Here is a 25,169-nt window from a genome sequence, read left to right as displayed (position 1 = left end):
GATGACCTCCAACTGGAAGAAGGAGCTTCGCAGCCCACTGCCGTAATGAGTTAATCTGTTTACTGATGCGTGGTCTATCCAACTGATACATCATTTGAGACTTTGAGTAAGTACATACCATAAGGCAACTTCAGTCACCCATGACAACTTTCCCTGTTCCAAAGGACGCTCTCACCTAGCTCCAGAAATAGCTTCTTTCTCTAACTTGAGAGAGCAAAAGTCCCTTGCTGGGAGTGAAAGGATCTCTTGGGGATTGCAAAGGTGTTTACTCCCGAGTTCACGCTCCCTTATTTACAGGCGGGAGCTCTTCCGAAGTTAGAGGATTTGGAAATCTGACCCCATAGGGCAGGGTGGTGTCGAAGTGAGGGAAGTCAGATCAAACTGGCTCCCTTTTCAGTCTGAAAATTCGAAAGCAGTGGGAAGAAATGCTGGACCTATCACAGCGATGCTAACAGACAGCCTATTACAGTATTTAATAAAAACAGAAGCAGCATGCCTGTCATAGGCTAATAAATCCTACCTCCTGCCCGCTTTTAAAAAACAGTCTGAACCGGCTTCCACAGAGCTTCAGAGAACTAATCTTAAGCATGGCTGTCTAGCGTGCCCGTCACTCCTATTGTCCTTCCAAACTCTTGCAGACATTTTGAGCGAGGAGTGTTAAAGCCATGAGTTAGCGAGGGTGTGACATCAATGGTCCACAAAGGCTGCCAGCGCGAAGGGTAAAGATGAGTACGGGTGGCTGTGCGGAGGACGGCACGGGATCGCTCTCATTAAAAATTAAGCGTGGCTTTTGAAGAAGATGTGACAACTACCGGAGGTAGGATTTGCATGGAAAACAAAGGAATCTGTTGCTGTTTGGTGCTTTTTGTTGTTTGATCGGCGCTGGGGTGCTGTGTGGGTCAGCGATAGCAGGCAGCCAGGTGCGACGGAGAGAGAGGCTGAGTCGGCTTGGGGGCTCCACGTTGACCTAAACGCAAAACACAGTGGGCAGTGTGAGGTTTTATAGCTGGAAAGCCTCGCGGACAGACTGGTTCCCGGCTCTCTTGGAGCCTGCTGAGTGTGCACTCCACGTTGCTTGTCGTGGAATAGAAGGCTTAGAGGTCATGGAGAAAACAGTTCATTTCTTACCAGTGGTGCCAGATAGGCTGGGGAGGGGGCATTGAGAGAAGACTTTGGTGGGTGGGAGGCAGAGAGATCCAAGAAAAATAGACGAGGAAGCCGTGCTGAACTTGAAACCTGTTAGGTAAATTTTTTTTTTCCTGAAGTCAATGTGCGTTAGTGGTCAGAGGGTAATTTGGAGATAGTGATGGATTTCCCCCCCCCCCATAATCTACTACAAGAGAAAACTGGTTTCCTCCGTCCATCTTGCATGTTGAAAAGCTGATCCACACCATGCCGTTCCTCTTAATGGCTTTGCTAAAAACAGACCTGGAGTTGGGGACCGAAGAAGGGGCTTTTTCTCTCTCGATTCCTGTCTTGCCTTTTAACAGCTGCTGGATCGCAGATGGAAATGGGGATTTATTAGAGGTTAAGGGCTTGACCTTTTATTTCCTTAATAAGCAGCATAAAAGCATAATTCTCCTTGAAGATGAGAAGGGTAGGTGGGCTCCACAGTCAGGGAGGAGGAGGTCATGAGCAGATTTGGCAAGGAACTACAGCTCCCTGTACTTCAGATGGGATCTGGGAAGCTCTGTGAGAGGGGGGATGTAGGAACCACCCGCTGAGATTTTACAGGCAAAACTACCATGCTCCAAAACCCAGGTTTCTGCAATTAGATCTGTGGTGGCAGTTTAGTTCTGTCATTGCCTGTGACCCTCAGTGTGAAGTGGCGGGGACAAAGTGTGTTCCTCTGCTCTGGTGCGTCCTTTCCCTGTGGACTTCACTCCTCGCTGATAGATAATGCTTTCTATCCAGAAGACAAGCAAACAAGCAAAACCTCCGAAACTCCGAGTTACAATACGTGGATTTATTTACGATGAACAGCAAAGAAGCTTCAAATGTTCACATTTATAAAGAGTGCGATGTTCTCCACTGGTCTAGAACATCTGTATAATGCAGCATAAATTAAAAATAAGTGTTAAGGACAATTACAGTATGTTCGTTTTCAGCTAAATATAAATCCTGGAGATAAGGTTAAGTGGGATGCCTGTGTTTTGAGTTCCTGTGTACACATTACACACAAACTCGGGATCATTTTCCCATGGCTGAGACACCTCTAGCCTTGAAGTTGTGTGTCTGTTCCTCAGGGCAGTTTACTGAACCAGCTACCAGTCCTAGCTGCTCTTTAAGTAACCTGGAACACGTGACTATGAATAACTGGATTTCCTGGTAAGATTCAGGGCTAAGACGTAGTTTGTGCTTCTCTGTGGCTAGTGGAGGGCATGACCTTGACCTTGTGAAGTCCCCGTCTCTAACCAGTTGAGGTCTCCAGTGAAGAATCTATACCGAGAAAAAGACAGAGCTCAGGCTTCACAAGCACAGATTATGTCACAGAAGTTAGCAGGCAGGGGCTGCTGCTTTCCTGGACTTTAAGAAGACTTTTCGTGACTTGAGTCTAACCAATTTTACCTAAATCTGATTGTATCAAGGATTTCTTTGAGGGACAATTGATGCCATGAAAGCCACAGTGGAGGGACGATTTTCTTTTAGTTATGCTCTAACACTTCACTGATAAACTAAAATGATTTCCACACTGTGCACAGATTTGTAGGGAAAGCCCTTACGTTAACTCTGGTTGGTGTGTGTCCGTCGGGATTGTACCTCATGAAAATGTAAACCAGGAGGAAACAGGGTGACTTGGGTTTTATTTTTGTCAGCTATGAGGAAAGGTGAGCTGAGTAATTTACTTACTTGGTCAGTCTACTTTGTGTGACAAATTAAATCCATTGCCCATTTATGATGTCGGTAGGCACCAGCCAGAGCGTCCCCCATCATCTTTCCCTTTCAGTTTCTGCTCCATCCAGTTAATGCAAAACAAAACCTCCTCCAGCTATACAGGAAGTGTGCCAGGCATCCTCCCAGATATAAAAAACAAACAAGGCATCTGTCAGTCTTGTTATCTCAGTCCTCCTGGCAAGAACCCACCATCTCCGTGACCAAGGTACCAAGAACCCACAGCAGTCTTTCTTTTTAGTCCCTCTGATCTATACCTGGTCTACACACGCAGCCTCCACTCTGTTTGTATCTACTAGAAGTGATATTTCTCACACCGACACCACCTTCTCTTCCAGATCTCTCTTCTCTTGGAATTAATAATAGTAAAAAATTCTTCCTCCTCCAAATCCCTGCTGTAGGATCGAGAAGAAAAGTAAACCATCATAATATATCTGCAACACAGCCTTGATTACAAGAGCATATGTGCAACTGCGCAATACAGTTCAGCTTACAACATAGGGATGCAATGTAACTCTAACTCTAAGAATGCATGTGTGTTTGAAAAGATAGAAAAAAATGCACACCAAAGGAGCAGCAGCAGCAGCTTTCTCGGTATGGTGCATGCATTTTTGTACTTTCTAAGATGTTTTGTGGGAAGCGTTATCCCAGTGGTCACAGGACACTGGTGTAGGAGTTCCTTCTGTTTGCATGTTACTTTCATTGGTCAGGCCCTTCCCCTACAACAGGACACGTGTCCTAAAGCCCACCCACATCTCCTTTCCATACACGCTGCCATTTCACCTCCTAGCTTACTTCACGGCACCAACTATGTCTTCATCTAAAATTCCAAAACCATTTGTTTGTGCAAGCAAGACAGTTCAGGTGAAGTATCTCTGCCGAGGCTCCTTGGGTTTTTGGCTTTTTAATACTCCTTGAGGAGCTCAGCATTAACCTCTCTGAAATACTGACTCCCTTGTCTTTATCGAGGTTGTCTAGAGAGGAGGAGGGGTGTGTGTATGCGTGTGTGTGTGTGTGTGTGTGTGTGTGTGTGTGTGTGTGTGTGTGTGTAAAATTCTATTCATTTTTCAGGGTTTTATTATCTTCAATTAAGTGTATATGTCTGTATGTGGGCATGTGATGGAGCTCAGGGGCCCACAGAGACCAGAGGCATGGGACTCCCCAGCAGCTGGAGAGACAGGCAGTTGGGAATTGCTGGAACTGAATTCTGGGAAAGCAGTCCAGGCAAGTCCTCCCTGAGAGCAGCAAGCACTCAGCCACCAACCTATCATTCCAGCCCTTTCACTTAGTTCTTAATGGAGGTCATTTTCAAATTCTTTTCCTCATTCTCTGCTAAATCTTAAAATGTTTGAGTGTTTCACGGATTAACTGTAAATCTCTTCTTTATCTGTATTTAAGCTCCACATATGTCAAGTCCTGTCTGGAGTCTTTTAAGACTATCCATGGACACACAGCTCACACATTCTGGGGCCTAACCTAGACCCCCTACTGACATAGCTAACTCCCTACAGACCAGCTCCTTAAACATCTTATAGCCGCCTCACTTACTGTGTTCTAAATCAGATTTCTGGATTCCTCCTGAGACCTCCTTCCCATGTCACTGGAGACTCCACTGTTCTGTTTTCACAGAAGCAAACTCTGGAAGTCTTTGAATCCCCGCATCCCCTCACAGGCCATAGTGCCTAGACCCACTGCCCATTCCTTCAGTGTAGACCTAATTCTATCATTGTTTGTTCCATGGCCTTTCGTCAACTCCCCAAAATTAGTGGACTTTTTTCACAACTGATCTCTTCCTCTCCTTCCTTCTGTTCGCATTCAATACTGTCTCCCAAACCAGTGTTGTATCCCAACTGAAATTTAACAATATCTCTTACTCAAAAGCCTCCCTCCTCTGCTTACCCGTCTGCCTGCAGGTTGCGGTCCAAATCTTGCAGGGACCACAAGTCCAGCTCTTCCTTCACTATTCCCAATCCACTGTTGCCATGGTGGCTGCAGGGGGAATCCTCAGACCCACCCACACCCAGATCTTACGGCCTTTGTCTCCCCCCACCGTGCCCCTCCCTAGAAAACCCTCTTAGTCCCGAGCCTCACTGCTTTAGGTCTCTGTTAGGAGCCTTCTTATGAAGTAGGCACTCCCTAGGCTATGGCCTCGTGGTTGAACATGTCGCTCAGTGTAGGAGTTAAATGTTTTTCCTCATCAAAATCCACTGTCATGTTAGAGCCCAAGCACTCATTATTTTCAACCTTGGGGACTAAACTCTGCACCTTAACATCCTGTTATGTTTTACAGAGAGATACCAAATATCTTGAATAAGCCAAGGAGATTTACTAAGAGGATTTTCTTCCTTCTCTCTGCATAGGAGGGGACCACTTCTCTGATCCCAATCAATGTCAAAAGAAATATAAATTCAATTTGTCTGAATTTGCTCTTATCCAAACATTCGAAAGAGCACAGCATGTCTCCTACAAATGACTGTGACTGTAAAATGCCCCCATCTTTCCTCTGCTTTCCTATGTTGATCCTGGAAGAAATAGAAAGACACGTTAGAAGGTTCTAGGAGAATCTAGGATACTGGGAATCAACCAATTATATCCAACAACTGTGGTGTGTTATTAAGTCACATTCTCCCCTAATCCAAGAGGTCTCTTTAACAGTGGTCTCCTCCTATGTATAAAGTATATATTCTCCACTAAATACATCACAATACATTACCTTATTGCCCAAAGCACAAAGAAGAGATGGTGGCCACTATGTCTACAAGAGCCTGGAAAGGTGTGTGTTAGAGACACAGCACCCAAGAACAGGAACTTCTTTTCTTTTTTCTTGGGGAAAGTTTTAACTCTTAATGAGCTTCAGTTTCCTTATTGCATTTGGTGATGAAAATACATACATCTGGGCTGGAGATTAAAGACGATCACGTATGTCCCCCTTCTCCACCAGAATGCCGGGAGCCTAGAACTTTAAGAAACGTTTCTGTTATTGTTGCCTTTGAGGGCTACACCATGGCCTAGCTGTAGACGTGGCTCTTTCCATTGAACAGAGGAGGAAAGTAAGATACAGAAAAAGCTCAGCCAACTGAGGCCCAGGGCTCGAAAACGCTCATTTCCTCTCTTTTCAGCCGTGTAGCCTCCGGTAAATAGATGAGGCTAGCCCCTTTAATGTAATGAGTGGCTAAAGGCTGCCGTGATTAGAGAGTTTTTCGTGGAACTTGAGAATCACTTTTTCCTTCTGTGAACAATATGGGCAGTATTTCTTTCCTTGGCCAAAGTACACTCCAGTTTTCGGGAGCTAATTTCAGTGGGGCAGGTGTGTGCGAACTAGTGTGATGAAACAGCAGGAAACAGCTTAGCCTTTGTGAAGACCTTACTCTGAATCCCAGGTCTGCCCGCCTGCCCTCTGCTGCCAGCCTCCTGAGCCCCTGTCTCCTCAACAGAAACGCAGACAGCACAAGTTCAGAACTCATGGGGGTATTCATGATTATGTGTCAAGACTGTGCCTGGCGAAGATTAAACACGTAGTACACACTACCTATTGTGATCCGATATGAAATCACAAACATTAATTATACATATAAAATACACATAGAAATGTTGTTTAAAAAATATACTTTATGTCCGTTTAGTGCCAGCAGTGAGGAAGCAGAGGAAGGTAGAACTCACTGGAGGCTGGAAGCCTTCCCATTCTGTCCTTCTCCGGGTGCGCCAGGGCTACACAGTGAGTTTCTGTATCCAAAACAAAACAAAATAAAACAAAACAAACAGGAACAGCAACACTTCCATGGGTTCTCATTTTGGTATGATTTCGGTCACATTGCTTGATGCTGCAGCTTGAACTCAGGGCTTGGTGCACACTGGGCAAATATCCTCCCCTCTCTCCAGAGTTACGTGTGCAGAAGTGCGTCTCCTTGCTATTGCGCACCTCTACATCCATCCAGTAGGCAGCACGCGAGTCATTAGCATCAAGGTATCACACAGGAGTTCATGGCTGTGAAACATCAGGCCATGACCAGGGACAGACCCTGCTGAAATGGGTGAGCTTTGTTTATTTCTTATCAGGCCCCAAAGAGAGAAGCAGCCATGAAGAAAAGACAAGGCAAAAGTCCATCTCTCTGAAAGGCCAAAATCAATTTTATAAACCCAAGTACCTAAGACAAAATTTCAGCCAAGCACCCTAGGCTCTGTCTTAAATGTTTCTTGTATCTTTGCTCTGCCTGGGCTCCCTAAGAAAATGTCCAGGTGGAGGCACTATGACACAAAATGATGTCATATGACCTGGTGCTATCCATGACACGATGTGAGGTCAAAGACCAACATACATGCAATTTTCAGGTGATCTTACCAATTATCACAGGTCTAGCAAGGGTGTTTTACTTAAACCACTGAGCAACTCTCCAGTGCTGACTCTGGCGGAGGTAGACACTCCCCTCTCAAGTCGGCAGTGACTTCTTGTGCTGTGAAACCAAATTCTGTGAGTCTGAAGCTTTATTTTAAAGCTAATGCTTTGGGGTTGTTTCCTTTAACTCAACCCCACCTTTGTAACAACAACCAGTTCTAACTGTATAACCCCAACAGATGAATACACCATTGTAAAAATTTCATGAAATCTTATGGGTTTGACTTTTAAAAGATCTTTACAAGGTTTCCAGAATGCCTTTACATAATTGCAACCTGGCCCCATGGACTTTGGTACAGGAATTTTCCTCTTTCCTCAGTCAGTCAGCAGGACCTTCCATGTTTCTTGATTGAATCCATGATTATTAGTCTATACTTGATGTCTCTATATCTGGCTGGACGTAAGGACAGATGACTCCCACACCTCGGCAATAGATTGCTGAGTGACATATTTTTACGTGTGAACCTAGACCTACAACCTCCTCTCTGCTTGTCTTCTTGCCTCTTCTGTTTCCATTCCCAGGCCATGGGAAATGCATCCCCAACCCCAAGACAGCTCCTTCTCCCTTCCTCCTGCTGTTGGTCCATGGTTGTTGGCTACCCTTATCTCTGTAAGGCACATGGTGGGATCTTGCCTTCAGCGCTGACAGTTCACACAGCAACTACCCTAGCCTGTTCCTCATCAAAGCCAGGGTAGCAATAGAGCTTAGATGAGAATTTCAGTGTAGCAGCAGGAGAGGGAACACTTCAGTAAAGAAGACGGTTGCAATGCCAGGCAGGTAAACTACAATTTAGATTTGCTGGCATGCATACAAAATAGGGGAGATGTCAGATGAACCCACATGCAGATTCCCTGATACTTGGGTGTTCTTCTTGAGTGGGAAGCGAAGCCTGGAAAGGTTTTAGACCTGGAAGCTCATTTTCAGTTTGTATCCCCTTTGGTAAACTGGGGTGAGAGGAATAGTTAAGCTCGTAAGACTAAAAAATTCAAGTATACTTTTTGTCTTTTTATCTTTGCATATGTGTTCATATCTGTAACTGTGGAGACACACATACAACCATATACTTGAGGAGACCAGAGGAGTGCCTTGGCAGTTGGCCCTTCCCTTCCACCTCCTTTGAGACAGGTGTCTTGTGGTTTATGGCTGCACGAGCCAGGCTTGCTGGCCTGGTAGTTTCTGGAGAGTCTCCTGTCTCTGTCACAGGGGACTGCTGATATTACAGACACACACTACTGTACCTGGGTGTGCATGGGCTCTGCTCACCTGAATTCAGATCCTGATACTTGAAAGGCAAATACCCACAGAGCCATCGCCGTACCAGGCTTAAAGTGTAATTTTTAAGCCAGTAATTAACTTATTATAGACTTATTGAGAGCTGGAACACTGTTTTTATAAACTCCCAGGTGAAGAGAATTGCATTAAGAATATATATATGACTTTAGGATGTCTTTAACATGATCAATATACTCATTCCTCTTCACCTTCTTCCCTGAGTAAAGCTATAGAGAAAACAGATAAATGTTTTATCTGTATTTACCAGGCCATGCATACAGCCAGGGATTTAGGATTCTACAAACCACATAAATCTTAATTCCACGGAATCCCCTCTGTGTGCTGTGGAGTAAACAGGGCTCTTCTGAAGGGGGGAAGGCGAGTCTGCAGTGTCTGGTGCCTGCTAGTTCCTAGACCACAAGACTTCCAGCGTCTCAGTGATTGGGAATCATTTGCTTCCTTTGAACTGTGTATGTTAGTGTGTCTGTGTGGGTAGAGGTCCAGAGGCATCGGGTCCCTTGGAGTTGGCAGCCCCAGTGACAGCAAGCTGCCTGATGTGTGTGCTGGGGACCAAGCCTGGGAGCTCAGCGTGTGTTTTTAACTGCTGAGCCATCTCTCCACTCCCTAAATAAGATTCTTTCAAAAAGAGGACCGGATTTGGAAAATGTTCAAAATAAAGCCCCATGACAGTGTGTGTCGGGAATTTCAGTGAGTTTGGGGATTGTAGATCAGAGCTTTTCATTCCTCTTTCATTCAGTTTTTCCCTGAAAAGAGGGAAAAGGTCAAGTTTCTGACTCCTTTTTTTTTTTTGGTTTTTCGAGACAGGGTTTCTCTGTGGTTTTGGAGCCTGTCCTGGAACTAGCTCTTGTAGACCAGGCTGGTCTCGAACTCACAGAGATCCGCCCATTTCCCTCCCCCTCCCCCAACCAAGTCCCCCTCCCTCGTCAGCCCAAAGAGCAATCAGGGTTCCTTGCCCTGTGGGAAGTCCAAGGACCACCCACCTCCATCCAGGTCTAAACCCTTATCCTGAAAGTAAAGTGTCTTTCCTAGTGAAACTCTTAGGAAATTAAAAGTAGCGATTCAAGTGCAAATATGGACTCTTGCTTTGCATCCCCTGAGGGGCTCACTCTGCCTCCGGCTGCAGAAGGTAGGAGGCTTGATTACTTAAGAGGTCACCTGCGTGTTCTGAGCTGGTTTTGAACAGACAGCTAAAGACTTCGGACCACCTGAAGAACCTTCAGAATCAGGACTGGGGAGGCGGTTCAGCTGGTAAAGTGATTGCCCCGTCAGCAGGAGGATTTGTGTAGAAACAAACTGAGAGAGTAGCCTGTCCCTGCCATTCCCACACTGGGGAGGTGGAGACAAGCCTGGACCATCTGACCACACAGCCAGGCCTGCTCAGTGAGTACCAGGTGAAAGTAACAACAAACCTCAATAAAACAAGGCCCTGCGGGGGCTGGAGCGGTGGCTCAGAGGTTAAGAGCACTGAGTGCTCTTCCTGAGTTCAATTCCCAGCAACTATATGGTGGCTCACAACCATCCCTCTAATGGCCTATAGGACATAAGTAGGCAGAACTTTATTTTTTTTTTCCTGAGGAATGACATCAGAGGATGTCTGGCCTGGATCCACACAGGGGCACCACCTCCACACCCACCCTCCCCTCCTGTTGGGTCAGGACCAAATCACAGCCAGGCTTCCCGAGGGGTTGTGCTTCTGGCCTTTGCACGATTTTCATCTCCAGATATATTCCAAGTGAAGCAATCAGAAGAAGGAGGGGGGACAAAAAAACAGAACAGGAAACTGAAAGGACAAATTTTGAGGCAAAATTCTAAAAGAATTAGTGCATTTTTTTTCCCTCCCTGTGAGAATGACTGATGATCGGTTTAACTTTGCTTCCGAGTGATTTATTTGATCCTGTGTGCTGCCTGGGAACAGTCTGTGAGGCCGTGTTTAGACAACTCAAGGTAACTATTTGCTTTTAAGATGTAAAAATAGAGCAGAAGAGGAGCCACTTCTCTGCTGGAATGAATCAAAAGAGCTGTTGAGAGACAGCGCATCCGAGGCAGGCAAGGCTGAGATAACATATTATTGAAATGGAGGGAGTGGAGAGCACATAACCACAGCCCAGGCGGGCAGACAGCAAACTGGCCAGGGAAAACCCATCATAACCTACTTCTCCATCCCAGAGCTCCGCTTCTCCAGTGAGCGGATTTAGACTCTGCTGAACTGAAGCTGACAGAGTCTGATATGAAGAAAGCAGATGTGCTCTGATCTGTGCGCCTGTTGAGAAGCTGTCTTGTGGGTAATTTTGATTTTAGACACAGGGCACAATTGAGCGTGGCCACTAAAAGGAGAACTTCCTGTTAGATGGTGGATGTGCCCAGGTGCCCACTTTGGTTTTCATCCATTCTCCATTCTGTTAACCCTTCTTTATAGGTCCCATTCGTTGAGCCATCGTTCACTTTCTCAGCACTTCCTGTCAATATCCACTACAGACTAGGCAGTGGACAATCAGTAGGACTGTAGGAAGGCAGTCTCCCCCAACTATGGTAGAGTTTATAGCCATGGAGGAGGCACACAAGCAAAGATATGCCACTACATGTAGAGAAGCACTCGGTGGGAAGCTTCTCTGAGAACGGAGATGCTAAATAAAAGAAACCTGTAAAAGTGAAAGGGGGGAACAAGAGAGGAAGTGGCAGGGGTTAGGGAAGACATTCACCAGAAGGTTTTTCTTTCTGTGTCTCTTCTGCCCCTCTGTCTTGCTCTCTGTCTCTCTCTGTCTCTGACTCTCTGTGTGTCTCTCTCTGTTTCTCTCTGTCTCTGTGTCTCTCTCTGTCTCTGACTCTCTGTGTGTCTCTCTCTGTCTCTGACTCTCTGTGTGTCTCTCTCTGTCTCTGACTGTGTGTCTCTCTCTGACTCTCTCTGTGTCTCTCTCTGTTTCTCTCTGTCTCTGTGTTTCTCTCTCTGTCTCTGACTCTGTGTCTCTCTCTGTTTCTCTCTGTCTCTGTGTTTCTCTCTCTGTCTCTGACTTTGTGTCTCTCTCTGTTTCTCTCTGTCTCTGTGTGTATTTGTGTCTCTCTGTGTATGAGGGAGCAGAAACAGCAAACTGAGACAGAGAAGACAGAAATGACAAGAGACGGATGCAGAAAGTCAGAGATAGAAAAACAAAGTTTCCTGCATGCATGGAGCTTTTGTTACAACAAAAAACAGTAAAAACAACAAACTAAAGCAAGGAAGTCAGTGGTAGAGAGAAAGCAGAAACAGCCTGGACCCAGGTCTGTGTGGTTCAAAGGCAGGGACCAAGCATGTGAGAGGGATGGAGAGAAGAGGAGAGCCAGGCCAGACGGAACCTCACTGCCTCCACTATTCTAACTGTGAAGTTGGGATCTGATGTTTGTGACGCACAAAGGAGTGTCTACTGCTGTGGAGTCGAAATGAAAAAAGGGTACAGGTGCCAGCTAGAAGGGCTGTGCATCAGTCCAGGTGGGAGGTGGCGAGGGGTCACAACCGGGGTGAGGACTTCCCATCACAGAGCTGGCAATGAACTAAATGCTGGGTGGGAGGGGCATGAGAGAAACAGGAGGGAGGAATGAGAACTGATCTTGGGCTTGAGAACAGGACTAATTTCCTTCCATAGAAAAGATTTGAAATTATAATCTCTGCTCATGGTCTCCACTGTGCTGTCTCCCTCTTGATTTTGGTTGTCTCTTTAGCTACCGCTGACTCCCAAACCATCTTCCCAGATGCGACCTTGTTACAGCAGCCATCTTTAGAACTCAAAACACAACTGGCCTAACTATCTCTTGTCAAGACATGTGAAATTCACGCTACCTCTTGTTTCTATCCCCATCCCACCAAAGTCCTAGACTTTGCACTCAGAAGTTGTCTTTCAGCCCTCTTTCAACCATAGACCCGATCGTCTTGAAATCTCTGAATTAATCCCTCAAATTGTCCTTTGGTTGTCTGCCTTTTCCTCCTCACACAAGTAATGTCCTTGCTCTCATTCCCTAGTCACTAACCTCATCCCTTCTTGTCTGATAGTTTTCAAATCATAGCTGTTGAGTGATATATTCAAGAAAGATTTGGAGAACTTTAAAAAAAAACACATTTACTCATGTATCAAATATTGAATGACAATCTTTTGATTACAATGTAGAGATTTCCAAAAGAGACTATGACATACAAATTTCTAGAAACACAATTCCAGTCTCTTCCTGCCCCATTCTTTTCTTCATAGTCTTCCCAAAGAGTTTTAAGTGTGACCCTGGCGGAGAACCTTCATGACCACAGACTTAGGCTCTTACTTGACTCAGCAAATAAAGTCTCACAGACTGAGGGTCCACGACCTCTAATTCCTAGTGTTTAGACAAATTTAAGCCCTGACCCATATTCCTCCATTGCCCTCACCCCAGCTACCTCCCCCCCTTCTCCCCATCCCACACACATTCCACTCATCAGACATGTCTGTTTGTATAACTCATGCCTCTTTCGCTTACCCTCGTAGACTTCAAACATCTAGGGAAAGGGCTCCACCTCTTCTCAGTTTGACCTCTCTGAATCAGCCAGTCCACAGGGTCCTCCTGAGCAACACTGTCCCCTTATCTCATTTTTCTTCTCTAGTCTTTCTTTGCCCTGTGGGCTAGCAGGGATCTCTACAGTTTTTGAACTTTCTCTGCATGTTCCACCTTTTAGTACCTAATTTATCACTTGCTTATATATAAATGTCTGTCTCTCTACTTTCGCATCAAAGGTAGAAAATTGCATTTTATAAAATGACAGACTGATGAAAAGTTGATCTTGTCTCCAAATCAATCTAGCATGTGTCTCCGAGTCCTTCCCTGGACTCTACATTCCACACTGTGCCCGGGCTTCCTTCCTCATTACTCAAAGCACCAAACACATCTACAATGCAACTTTAAAGAAAAATAAGCACCTTTTGGTCTTTTTGAGCTATTTTTCTTACCCCTGTGCTACTATTAAAACAAAAACAAAAACACAAACAATTAACCCCAAGGAAACCCTTGACTTAAGAGGGTCAGTGCTCTACTGATGTGGGGGTAACGGAGCCAGGAGAGGGCCCCGATGGTCTTACTTCCTCACCAGATGCTTTTATCAGGCCAAGGCAAAATGTTAAAAATAACTTACCCTACCGAGGCATTATTTGAAAGAAAGTGCCCAGGGACTTTAGGGTATTCCCAAGGTGCTTTGGGGGCATAGTGAGTCAACAGTGGAGCAATGCCATGAAGTAGGGTCACAGTGCCCTGAACATTTTCTTACAAAAAGGAAGGCCACAAACAGGAGCTGAGCGATTGGCAAAACTCCCTGGGGAGCCTTAGTATGGACAGGGTCCAGACATCAATGTCATCCAAGGCATTGACTATGTCAGCTGGCCTCTCTGTGCCTCGATTTCCTCCTGCGAAAAGTAGGGTCATGTCTGCCACAGAAGGCTCTGTGTGGGTTAAGGGAAGGTATGTGAGCTTAGTGGCTGACAACAGCTCATGGGTGTCTTTTACTGAGACGGTCGGGCTTGGCTGTTGTGTCAAAGGTTACAGAGTTCAACGAGGAAGGGCTTTGGAATTTGCAAGTTGGGGTCTTTGTTGATTCAGGGGCAGAGCTGGGGATGGTTTTCCACAAAATGGTTAGAAGCCCAAATGCAGCTGGCACGACAGTGAAGCACGGAGCAGGTGGTGGCGTGGAGGCAGGCGACTCTTTCAGAGAAAAAGATTGCCCCAAGGAACGAGAGAAGGCAATTGGCCAAGGGCCAATATGTACACGGAAGGGGTTCAGATTTTCCTTCAAGAGGCTGGCTGTGGCACTGAAGAGATGGCTTGGCAGCTAAGAGGATTTCCTGTGCAAGAGTGAGCAAACTGAGCTGCCTTTAAATCCATTTAACTCCAGCTCTGAGGGATCCGATGTCTTCTCCGAGCTGTGTATGCAAGCACAACCAACACACAACACGCACACAAACACACAGAGACACACAAACACATACACAGGGAGACACACACGATTAAATAAGTCTTTTAAAAAATATTTTTGAGAGGTTGGCAGTGAGGACCCCTTAGAATCTGTGCTGTGTAGATGGAGCATGGATACCCTCTCAATCCATCCTGATTGAACATATCACTCCCTCCTTTGGAGCCAGAGTTATCGAGTTATGCATTTCCAGGGAGAACCAAGCAGCAAGACCCATGCAGAACTGTTTGTTTTTACATAATCACTTGCTAATAAGACCTCCCAAATACACACCATAGCACACGGCATCGGTCAACAGGCACTTGGCATGATACTAGCCACCCGTAGGGAATGTGCCGTCACTGCTCACTTAAGTTCAGATCAACCCTAATATTGCCATTTCTTGCCCTTGAAGAAGAGAGACTCAGAAAGGGTGGTGGTTTGCCCTAGCTTCACAGCTTGTTTGCAATGCTGTTGTGGTTCAAGCTCCCGTCACCTGTCCCTAAGACCCTGAAGCATTACAAGGAATCCTTGCTGGTCATTCGGCATTACTTTCTGCTTGTAGCTCAGCAAGCATGCACACGATAGATGCTCTAGAGATCTGAGCCATGATATCCCAAAAGGACCAAGCTGACTCAATCTGCTTTTCTATGCATTAAAATCTCCCTTTCCCTGTCCCTCTCCCTCATTCCCTCCCTCCCTACCTACCTACCTACCTACCTTTCCTCCCTCTCCTCTCTCTCTCCCCTTCTCTTTCTTTCTCTCCCTGCTAAGCAAATCCCCAACACCTCAAGAAGACACTAACCAGTTTTACAGGTTCATTATGATAGTGAATGTGAAGAGTGGTAGATTTAATGTCGTTCCCACCCTGAACTCTATTCTGAGAATAAGAAACAACAACAAAAGGCAAACAAGTGATGTGTTTTATAACAGGGTTCATATTTACAATTTTTCTTACTATATCAAGTTGTTTTTTGATCTTTCTCTTCTTGTCTTTTGAAACAAATGATTCAGGGAGGATGAGTATTTGAATGATGGAGAGAGTCTTCTGCCACCAATCTCTAAGATGATTCCAGCTGGAGAGTCATTTTTGGATAAAATACTAATCATATATTAATTGTGTTTGCCTGGTAGTCCCCATAACCTCGAATGTCAAGGACACTATTCACATTTTGTTCTTCTCATTTCTTTGGTTTTTTCAAGACAAGGTTTCTCTATGCAACCTTGGCTGTCCTAAAACTCAATTTGTAGACCAGACTGGCCTTGAACTTACAGAGATCTGCCTACCTGTGCCTCCCGAGTGCTAAGATCCGAGCCACCACATCCGACTAGATTATTCTTCCCTTGTTTTCAAGTCAGTTTGATTCCAAGCACAGGACTGACTGTATCATCCCCCAGACCAGGTAGCACTCAGGATGCAGAGCATAGCTCTTTCTATACCTATCAGATATTTTTGTAGCTGCTCTAATTCAAGCAAATATAATAATCATCCTTCTTTTTGAGTTTTCTTTTAGTTATAGAAAATCAATCCCCTTTTTATCATGAAATGATTATAATTTATATTCAAAAATATTGGCCTGGTAAGCTCCACACTGAGAGTCACAGTAGTTAACTGGATTTGTGAGTCAACACCACAGCCCTCTGACTGTTTGGAGTGGATCAGCGTTAGATGTCATCCGTGTTTCATAGACTTAATCGGACCCAAGGCCTTCTCACTGGTAGAGCTTTGATAAAGAGAAGCAGAAAAGACTGCCCCGTTTAGTCTATCCTGGTGGATACTGCGCTAATTCATATAAGCAGCGTCAAGAAAGCATTACAGTGGAATTCCATCTGACCCTTCAACTAAAATTTGAACTTCTAAAACGTTCTCCATTTAAACCCACTAAAGATTTATGATAGACACATAAAATGTGAAGGAAGAAACATATTTCTTTGCTGCCTTACCTATGCATGCATTTGGCATCATGTTGGAAAGTAAAATAAGAGTTTGGGACTGTTCTTGGTCTGGATGTTTTTACAAAATTTGATGAAATATATATATATATGTATGTATGTATGTATGTATGTATTGTCTATCTGAAGCAGAGTCTCACATAGCCCAGTCTAGATTTAAACTGATTATGTAGATGATGATGACCTTGAGCTCTTGATCCTCCTACCTCTACTTCCTGATTTCAGATATGTGCTGCCGTATCTAGCTCATATATGTGCACATGTAGAATTCAGAAGTCAGTGTTGGGTTACTTGTTCAGTCACACGCCACTTTATTTTTTACTATATTTTTATTATTTTTATTTTAATCAAAATATATCACTCCCCTACTCTTTTCTTCCCTGAAACCCTTCCCACGATGCTCCCTTACTCCTCAAATTGGTGGTCTCTTTTTCTTTATTAATCTTATATATATGCAAAAATATATAACAACGACTTGTTGAGTTTGTTGAGTGTGACTTGGGCATATAGGATTTCAGGGTTGACTACTGGTATTAGGCAACCAGTTAGGGGGCTCATCCCTAGCAGACCAAGTCCCTCTGTCTCAGCAGTCAGCAGTTGTGTATTATTCTTTGGGAGTGGGACCCCATGAGATTTCCCCATTCCATGCTAGCGCATCTGTTGGTGTTATCATTGTTTGGATCTCATTGAGGCAGCCGTATTGTTGAGATATCATGAATATAGCAGCACTGTCATCTCTAGGAGACACAATCTTACATCAAACTTCCTGGTCCTCTGGCTCTTACAGTCCTTCCATCTCTTCTTCCTTGATCTTCCCTGAGCGTCAGTTGTTGCGTTGAGGAAGTTGTATTACAGATATATCCAATGGGACTAGGCTCCCCACAATCAACTTATCTCTCCATTCATTTTGAATAACCAATTTCACTTGGCTGGCTGACCAGAGAATTCCTGAGAGTCTCCTGGCTCCACCTCCCCAGTGCTGAGATTATGGTCATATGCCCTTGCAGGTACTCATGACTGAATGGCAAACACTTAATTGCTGAGCCATCTCTCCCCAGCTTCAAAGATACTAATGGTACTGTAGAACTGTTCAAATAGGTTTTTCAAAATTATCACCTCTAGGATAAATGAGGGCAAGCAGAGGGGAAAAAAAGGGCAGCAATCACTGAAAATCAATATAAAGCAGCCAAATTGCTTTAACAAAAACTCTTATACTTAATAATAACTCTTTTGACTACTGGTCTATGTATCAGGCGCTAGACAAAGCTCTCTACACGATTAGCTCATTTGCCATTAGATGACAAAACCCTAAGTAGGGTTGCTGTTTTGTTTTCCTAGAATGAGTTTGAGGCATGAAGATATTTCACAACTTGGCTAAAATAGAACAGTGATTCAAACTCAGGTTATCTAACCTCCATCCCAGACTTGGCATGCTTAATCTCTGGTACAAAGCTATTCCAAATATCTATGCCTGTAAAACAATGACCTTCAGAGAATACGGTTATGAGTAATTCCAGTGGAAGTCTAATAAGGATTCAGATCTGAAATCCTTGCCAGTCAAATCCTGAACTGGCCATTGTCACCGAAGCACCACCTCTATTCATCACGTGTTGTCATAGGATGGGGATTAAAAGGAAGTGAAATTGAGAACGCTCATAATCATTCATATTTAAAGAGGAAAAAATTTTTCTTATCAGAATCATCTTGGACATTACCAGAAATGACAATTCCTCCCATTTCTTTCCGATGGAAGAACAAGTAACGTACTGAAAACCCATTTAACTCCATTTTTCAACTGCCTGCCAGTACTGGACTGCTGCCAAAAGCAGCACATGCAATTTTGCTTCTCCTTAAAAACGAAGAACACAGCTTCATAGGACTTCTGTGAAATCAGTATAGCTTCTATTCATTGGTAGAGTGTTTGCCAAGCGTGCACAAAGTTCTGGAGCACACCCCCAGCATCACACAAAGCCACTGTGATACCAGCAGGGGGATCAGGTCTCCCCCAACTACGTAGGGAATTTAAGGCCAGCTTGCTCCATGAAGTTGCTTACAAATTTGTATTGATTATTGTTCAGGAAAACACACTATCTAATATCCAAACCGCATGGGTGTGTGTAAAGGGTGTGGGCTCCTACTTTCTGAAAATGACCCCTTTATGGGATAGAAACTGTCTCTGAAGGACTTCACAAGGCTTCCAAGGGCATATGACTAAACCCCAGATCCTTGTCGTTTTAAGTGGAAGTTCTTAATGATGATACATTAATAATAAAAAGAGAGATGCTACTAATTATGGATTCATAATTAGTACCATCCAGAAGGTGGCTCTCTAGAAGACAGTCTTTGCCACCGGGACAGACAAACCTGTCTGTCACTTGCTGCCCAGGTGGACTTTGCAGCTGAGAGTTTTCATGGCAGTGAGAGTCAAAAACTTTAGATAAGAGAGTTCATTGACTTTGTTTATTTACTTGGTCCTAATTGTTTTATTTTCATGAGTGATTGTGTGCAAGTCTACATGTTCATTCATGTGTGTGTACATGTACATGAAGGTATGTACAGATGTATGCCAGAGTTTGACTTCAACCATCTTCCTTAATCATTCTCCGCCTTAATTTTTGAGAAAGTGTTTCTCACTGAGTTGAACCATACTAGCTAACAAAGGTGGTCCAGAGATTCTCTTGTCTCTTCTTACCCAGGGTGAGGATACCAGGTGTACTTTGCCACACCCACGTTTTATGTGAGTTTTGGGGACCAAAACTCAAGTCCTCACACTTTCATGGCAAACACATACCTACTAAGCCATCTCCCCATACCAACCTTTTGAAAAGCCGTTTTATTTATTTATTTGTTGTTTGTGTCTTGCGCTAAAGACTGGACTTGGAGACTCATGAATGTTGGGTAAACTATCTAGGGATGAAGTATGCATGCATTTCCAGTTCACAAAGATAAGGTAATTTTTTGTTGCCCATGAAACTTTCTCCAGCCCAGGTTTTCCTTGCTAGTCAACCAATTCCCAGTGTGTGCCCCAAGATCTGGCAACATTGTGACTACTGTACACATTCCTGGGTGAGCCATGTCACCTTGAGTAAGTCACACAGTCTTACAACCATCAGTTTCTACACTTATTAAATGGATTCTCACAATTCAGCTCTTACAGCTGTGTTGGAAAGTCCTAACAAGGTGATATATTAAACATATATGCAGGTCCAATGGGTAATTAATCAAAAGCAGTTATGAAAGCACCATTTGTGTTCACAAGCCTGTGTCAGCCATATGTTTCATACGGAATAATCCTTCTTGTTCTCCCTAACCAAAATGTGTATTCAATGGAACAAATAGGGCTGGTAGATCGCTAAGTCCCTTGTTCTTGACACTCACTCCATCATCAAAAGTTTCCCATCGTCGATGCTGAGGGATTTGCAGTCATCAACTGAAAGGTAGAATGTGCCGAATTCCATACCCGACTCACAGTGTTTGTGTGCCCCAAGAATGGGAAAGCTAATTTGCCAGAGAGCTTGAGATAGCATCATGTAAGATGGATATTTGGTTTTTGTTGTTGTTTGTTTTGTTTGGGGGACAGGGTTTCTCTGTGTAACAGAGAGGAAAACGGTCCTGTGGGTATGTGTGTGTCTAGTGACCTGAAAAGAAAACCAAGTGTATGAGTCACTTTTGAGGCTCTGCCAAAATACCTGAGATAAACAACTTAAAAGGAGTGGGGCGAGTCTAGCTTCGTGGATACAAACCGTAGACACTTTAGCTTGGACCAGCACAGGATGAAAGAGCATTCAGAGGAAAGCTGCTCACCTGGCAGCTTCCAGGAAACAGTGGGGATGGCGGGGCATATACATCCAAACCATGCTGCAGGGGACGACCTCCTCCCACTACCACCATCTCTTTGTAATGTCTTCAAAGTACGAATCTATCAGTGTGTTAATCTACTGCTGAGGATAAAGTCCCTGGTACCCAGGCAGTTCCTAAAAAAACTCATCAGCTGTCACCTAAGGCTTTAACCCATTTAAGTCTTTGGAGGACATTTGAGATTCAAATTGTAAATTCCAAGAGAGCACGGACTTGTGGCTGTCAAGAGAACAGAGGACTTCACGGAGGTGACTGAGAAACAAACCGTCCAGCCCTGAAGGACGATAAAGATATTGAGATTTTTTTTTTCACCTGGAAACAACAGCCAAAGCCATCTCAGGACTTAACAGGAGTAAAATCATACGTGAGAAGTGGAAGGGGAAAGACACACGGAGTCACAGCTTGAGAGATGATGGAAGGGGTCACTTGGATGATGATTAGAGAGTCTGTTCACTGGTTAGAAGGAAAGAGGCAGTGAAGTGGATTAAAACTGACCACTCCACAACAGTGAATGAATGAACCAGGACCGCAGCCTGGCACATTGGTGATCAGTTATTTCCCCTTTTAACCTAAGACTCGACCTGGCCCTCATCTGCCGAAATTCTGCATAGATGGGCACACCCATTTTACCTGCTGGTTTTCTTTGATGCTTTTATTGTATATTTAGGTATTAGAGTCATTTCCTTAGATCAAGTGGGCCTCAGACCAAGGCTGTAATGGATGACTGCTGCCGGACACACACGTTCCTTCTTCTGAGACAAGGGCACAAAGGTATCGGCTTAGAGAAGGAAGAACAGGGCAAAAGAAGCGCAGAAATGTTTTGAAGGAAGAAGGGTGAGAGAACTCCCAGAGGGTGATTTCAGAGTAAGAGAGCAGAACGGACAGGTTAGAGTGGAAGGCCAGACAGAAATGCAAAATGTCTCCTGCAGCTCTGAACTGCTGAGCAAAGAGCCGGGCTCGGGTCTTTCCGAGTCCGTGGGTCGCCCTAGATTTGGTCTCCAACATAGACCTTTTAAAGCGCATTAGAGCAGAGATGGTCCTCTTCCCAACTGCTTTGGTTGACACTCTCTGAAAAGATACAGCAAAGGGATCACTACCTTTTTGTTCCCCTTGGGAGAAAAAAAGAAATTTGTAATCAGAGAAGCCCCTAAAAGAAGCAGTTACAGCGTATCAGGAAATATGCTACGGCGGGTTATCCTGAGGAAGAGGTCTGAGCGGTAGAGAGCTGTCTGTAAATGACTCTTAACTGGTCCATAGCGGAATCTCCGACTCTGTGCCCCCTGCTCCTCCCCCATACGTGACAGAGGAACCGAAATTCCAAGAGGTCCTGGGACTTAGCCACCACCAAGGTAGCAAACACCACAGCACCAGGAAGTGAAACCTTGTGAGAACTGCACCCACACCTGGGGCTCCCTCGACTCTGCCTTGGATCTCTTGCTCAGCTTCTCAGAAAAATGGCTGTATTTGCTCTGTGAGAATTAAGAAGAAACTATATACCATTATTATATTTTTTTTAAGTCTTTGCAAGGGAGTTGGGGAAATGTTCAGTTTCTTCATTGCTATTACTCTGTGGTCCAGATTGAATTATTGTATCTCTTAGAGTTTCTTATGAATAGTGTGAAGTTATCTATTTAAACCAAGACAATTCTAAATTGCCCATAGAATACACAGATAAAAAGTGTAATAATTTAGTTGTTATACTCTGTCCATTGTTTGAAATCCAGACAGAAAAAGAAAAGTCCTCAACCTAAACAAACAGCAAGGTGAAGCCTGTTAAAACCTCTAAAGACTTCCTATAGGAAATTATGAAGCAGTGTCAATAGAGGCAAGGCCAGGGAGTCTCCTGCCAGAAGCTGGTCCAGCTCTGGGAGATGAATGGACAGATCATCTCTTTGGCCCTTTTCATTTCTGACTTTATCTCAGTTTTTGCCATCATTCTACCAAAGCTCTAAAAATAGTAAAAAAAAAAAAAAAAAGAAGAAGAAGATGCAATAGATCATATCTTTAAAAGTTATAAAGAACCTCAGTTTCAAATGCTTCTGCTAGAATGAAGTAAACATTGTTGAATTGACTCTGTTTCAGTGGGCATGTCACTACCTTTGTTGGCTACACCCCGTCAGCTGCTATTTACTTTGGATAGTTGAATGCCCCGCTCCCCATCACACAGCTCCAGGGAAAGCAAGGACAATAGTCACTGTATTTTTGGACCAATGTACCTGGGCATCTTTCTTTTGTGTGCATCCTACTCTTGGACCACCGGAGGAGAGAGTAACGGCAGAGAGGGAGCAGGGAGAGACCACACTGAGTGGTGAGGGCAGCGCACCATGCATGTAAGCTGGAATCTCCCAGACACCTGTATTTTGCACACAGTCCTTCAGTTATTAAGGCTACTGTTGCCACACACCCAGAAGCTGAAGAAAGCAATATTGCTTTGCATATTTCAAGAATGGTCTAAAAGATGGAAAGTTATGGCGAGGGCAGCGTTTTGTCTCTGGATCTCTCTTGCAAAGTCAGAAGGGAGGGAATGCTTTTAGCATAAAGAAGAAAAAAGTAAGTAAGACATGATTTTTTTTTCTTCTCTGAGTTTGATTTATGAAGTTTTGATGATTCTCATGTGTATTTTTTCAGATTTTAAAAATAGTATGGCATTTATTTGCAGGCCTCATATTCCAACTCAAAACACTGGTATCTTGAGTTTTTCTCAGCTTGTGAAATTCTCAATTATTTTACTGTCAGAATTTTCTCCCATTTGATAAATTTCTAAAAGAAGTTCTGTCTAGACATGTACCCAGAATTGGAAAAGAGACACAGGCACCTAGATGAATCGAGAAGGAAAACATTTTAACAATGTTTTTGTCAATAGATCTTTAGACATCACAAGTATTAATTATTCAAAACTGTGCTGATCTCTACTCTGATTTTACACCCTAGTAATGGCCTCACAAACACCCAATAATGTCCTTACTGTTAATTATTCATGCACAGTGCTAGCCTTCATTCTGATTTTACAAATGTGGGCATGGTCTCACAAACATTTCATAAAAATCTTTAATTTTCCACAACTTATTTTTTCTTCCTCCAAAAATTAGATTATGGCATTTTTGTGATGAGGAAACACATACAATTCAAACTGACAGGAATCCATGGGTCCCTAATAATCAAGGATGCTCTGATACATCACTCACTTTATAATATGATTATTAATGGTCTGTCCACAGAACTACTGAAGGACCATTTCATTTCCAATTAGCCAGATTATGCAGACATAGTAAGATCTAATATTCCTTCCAATAGAAAGAAACACACACACACAGAGAGAAGAGAGAGAGAGAGAGAGAGAGAGAGAGAGAGAGAGAGAGAGAGAGAGAGAGAGAGATATTAAAAAAGACAGCAAGAGAGAATTGCAAAAAGAAGAAAATAAAAAAGACAGTGAGCAAAATAGAAATTTGGCAAAGAATTGATGAAATTATTTCATGGTTTACAGAACCCCAAACACTTCACTTTTTTCAACTCTGCACTGTTTATCTGAAGTCCTTTCTCTATGGGGTCAATAATAAAGCTACAGCATTGCATTGGCAACAAGGCAGGTGGGAGCCAAAGCAATTGACAACCGATCCGGAAGTCTAGGGTTGAGAACCTTCCTGGTGAACAGGAAACACTGATAACCAAAGGCAAGAGGCTCCTATTTGGAGAACACCTCTTATAAAGAAGTTTAAACTTAAACTGAAGCTAACACCATGGTGAAGCCACTACCATCCACAACTTAACTCAGGCTTTTGCAACAAAGCCAGAGTTGTGTTGTGGATGAGCAGGCTCCCAATCCAATTTAGGCAATTAGCCAGTAGCCAATCAAACCAATAGAGTGCGATAGGTTCTCTTCTTTGGGGCTTGTTTAGAGATGCAGACCTCACTGGCATCAATGTCAGTAAGTGTGAACATTAGCCGACAGTTTTGTATCTGTTACGGATCAGAAATTTATGAAATGATTCTGTCATACCTTTGAAAATGTCTTTGAAATAACTTGATGAAGTAAGAGCTATTCCATCTTCAGATGTGCCCATTGAGACCTGAACAGTCACCTGCCCAAAAGAGTACAGCTGGCAAATAGCACAACCAAGATGCAAACCCAGCACTGGCTGGCCTCAGAATCAGCTCCTGTCCCCATGATACTGTCCTCTCATTAGGGACAGCTTTTTGTCAGGCCCCCGATGGTCCTGATAACTCAAAAACTCACAGCAAAATGCCAATCTTCTGACACCAAAAACCACACTGTGCGTAGCCTTGGAGTCTCCCCGACATGCAAGGTCAGAGCGTGGTGCCAAGCAATGTTTGAAACCGTACCTGTCAAACTGAATCCACACAGGCAGACTCTTTGTTCTGATAATTCATCATCTCTCTCTACTATGAAATTAAGTATGAATCCATAAAATTTAGTCATAAGGATAATGTTATTGAGCAAGAGCAAGATGGCATGATGAATAATAGATTTCAATCTATTAAGCCCAGAGCTGCAGCGACCGTTTAACAGGATAATGCGGGGATTATTATAGAATCTAAAGAGATTACTGTAAGTGGTGCATGATCCCTTTCCTATCCATCAAAGTAAAACAATGCAGAGGAGTGGGCCTTCGTGTGGATTTGCTGCTGTGCGAGAGCCGTGTGGAGCTGTTGGCTATATTAGTTACAGCACACACGCTCTGTTCTAAACAGCTCTATGCTGTCCAGCAAATGCTAATCCGTTTGACCTTAAATGTCCTCCTGGCTGGAAATGGGGGTGAGGTCAAACCAGACAGTGTCTTCAATCTGCCTAGTTCACAGACCAAGCTGTTAAAGGGTCGAAATGG

General features: G+C 43.9%; 1 protein-coding gene across 1 annotated transcript in view; it reads left to right on the top strand.

Annotated features, from left to right (window-relative positions):
- Positions 1 to 395: 395 nt before the first annotated feature.
- Kcnmb2 (potassium calcium-activated channel subfamily M regulatory beta subunit 2) overlaps positions 396 to 25,169 on the top strand; it is a 248,816-nt gene continuing 224,042 nt past the window's right edge. Inside the window, exon 1 of the mRNA XM_075950490.1 lies at positions 396 to 817. The gene's annotated coding sequence lies outside the window, so the exon portion shown is untranslated. The remainder of the gene's footprint in view (positions 818 to 25,169) is intronic.

Source organism: Microtus pennsylvanicus, chromosome 16 (genome assembly GCF_037038515.1).
Source record: "Microtus pennsylvanicus isolate mMicPen1 chromosome 16, mMicPen1.hap1, whole genome shotgun sequence".
Classification (NCBI taxonomy): Eukaryota; Metazoa; Chordata; class Mammalia; order Rodentia; family Cricetidae; genus Microtus; species Microtus pennsylvanicus.
This window is presented reverse-complemented; position numbering and strand designations above follow the sequence as displayed.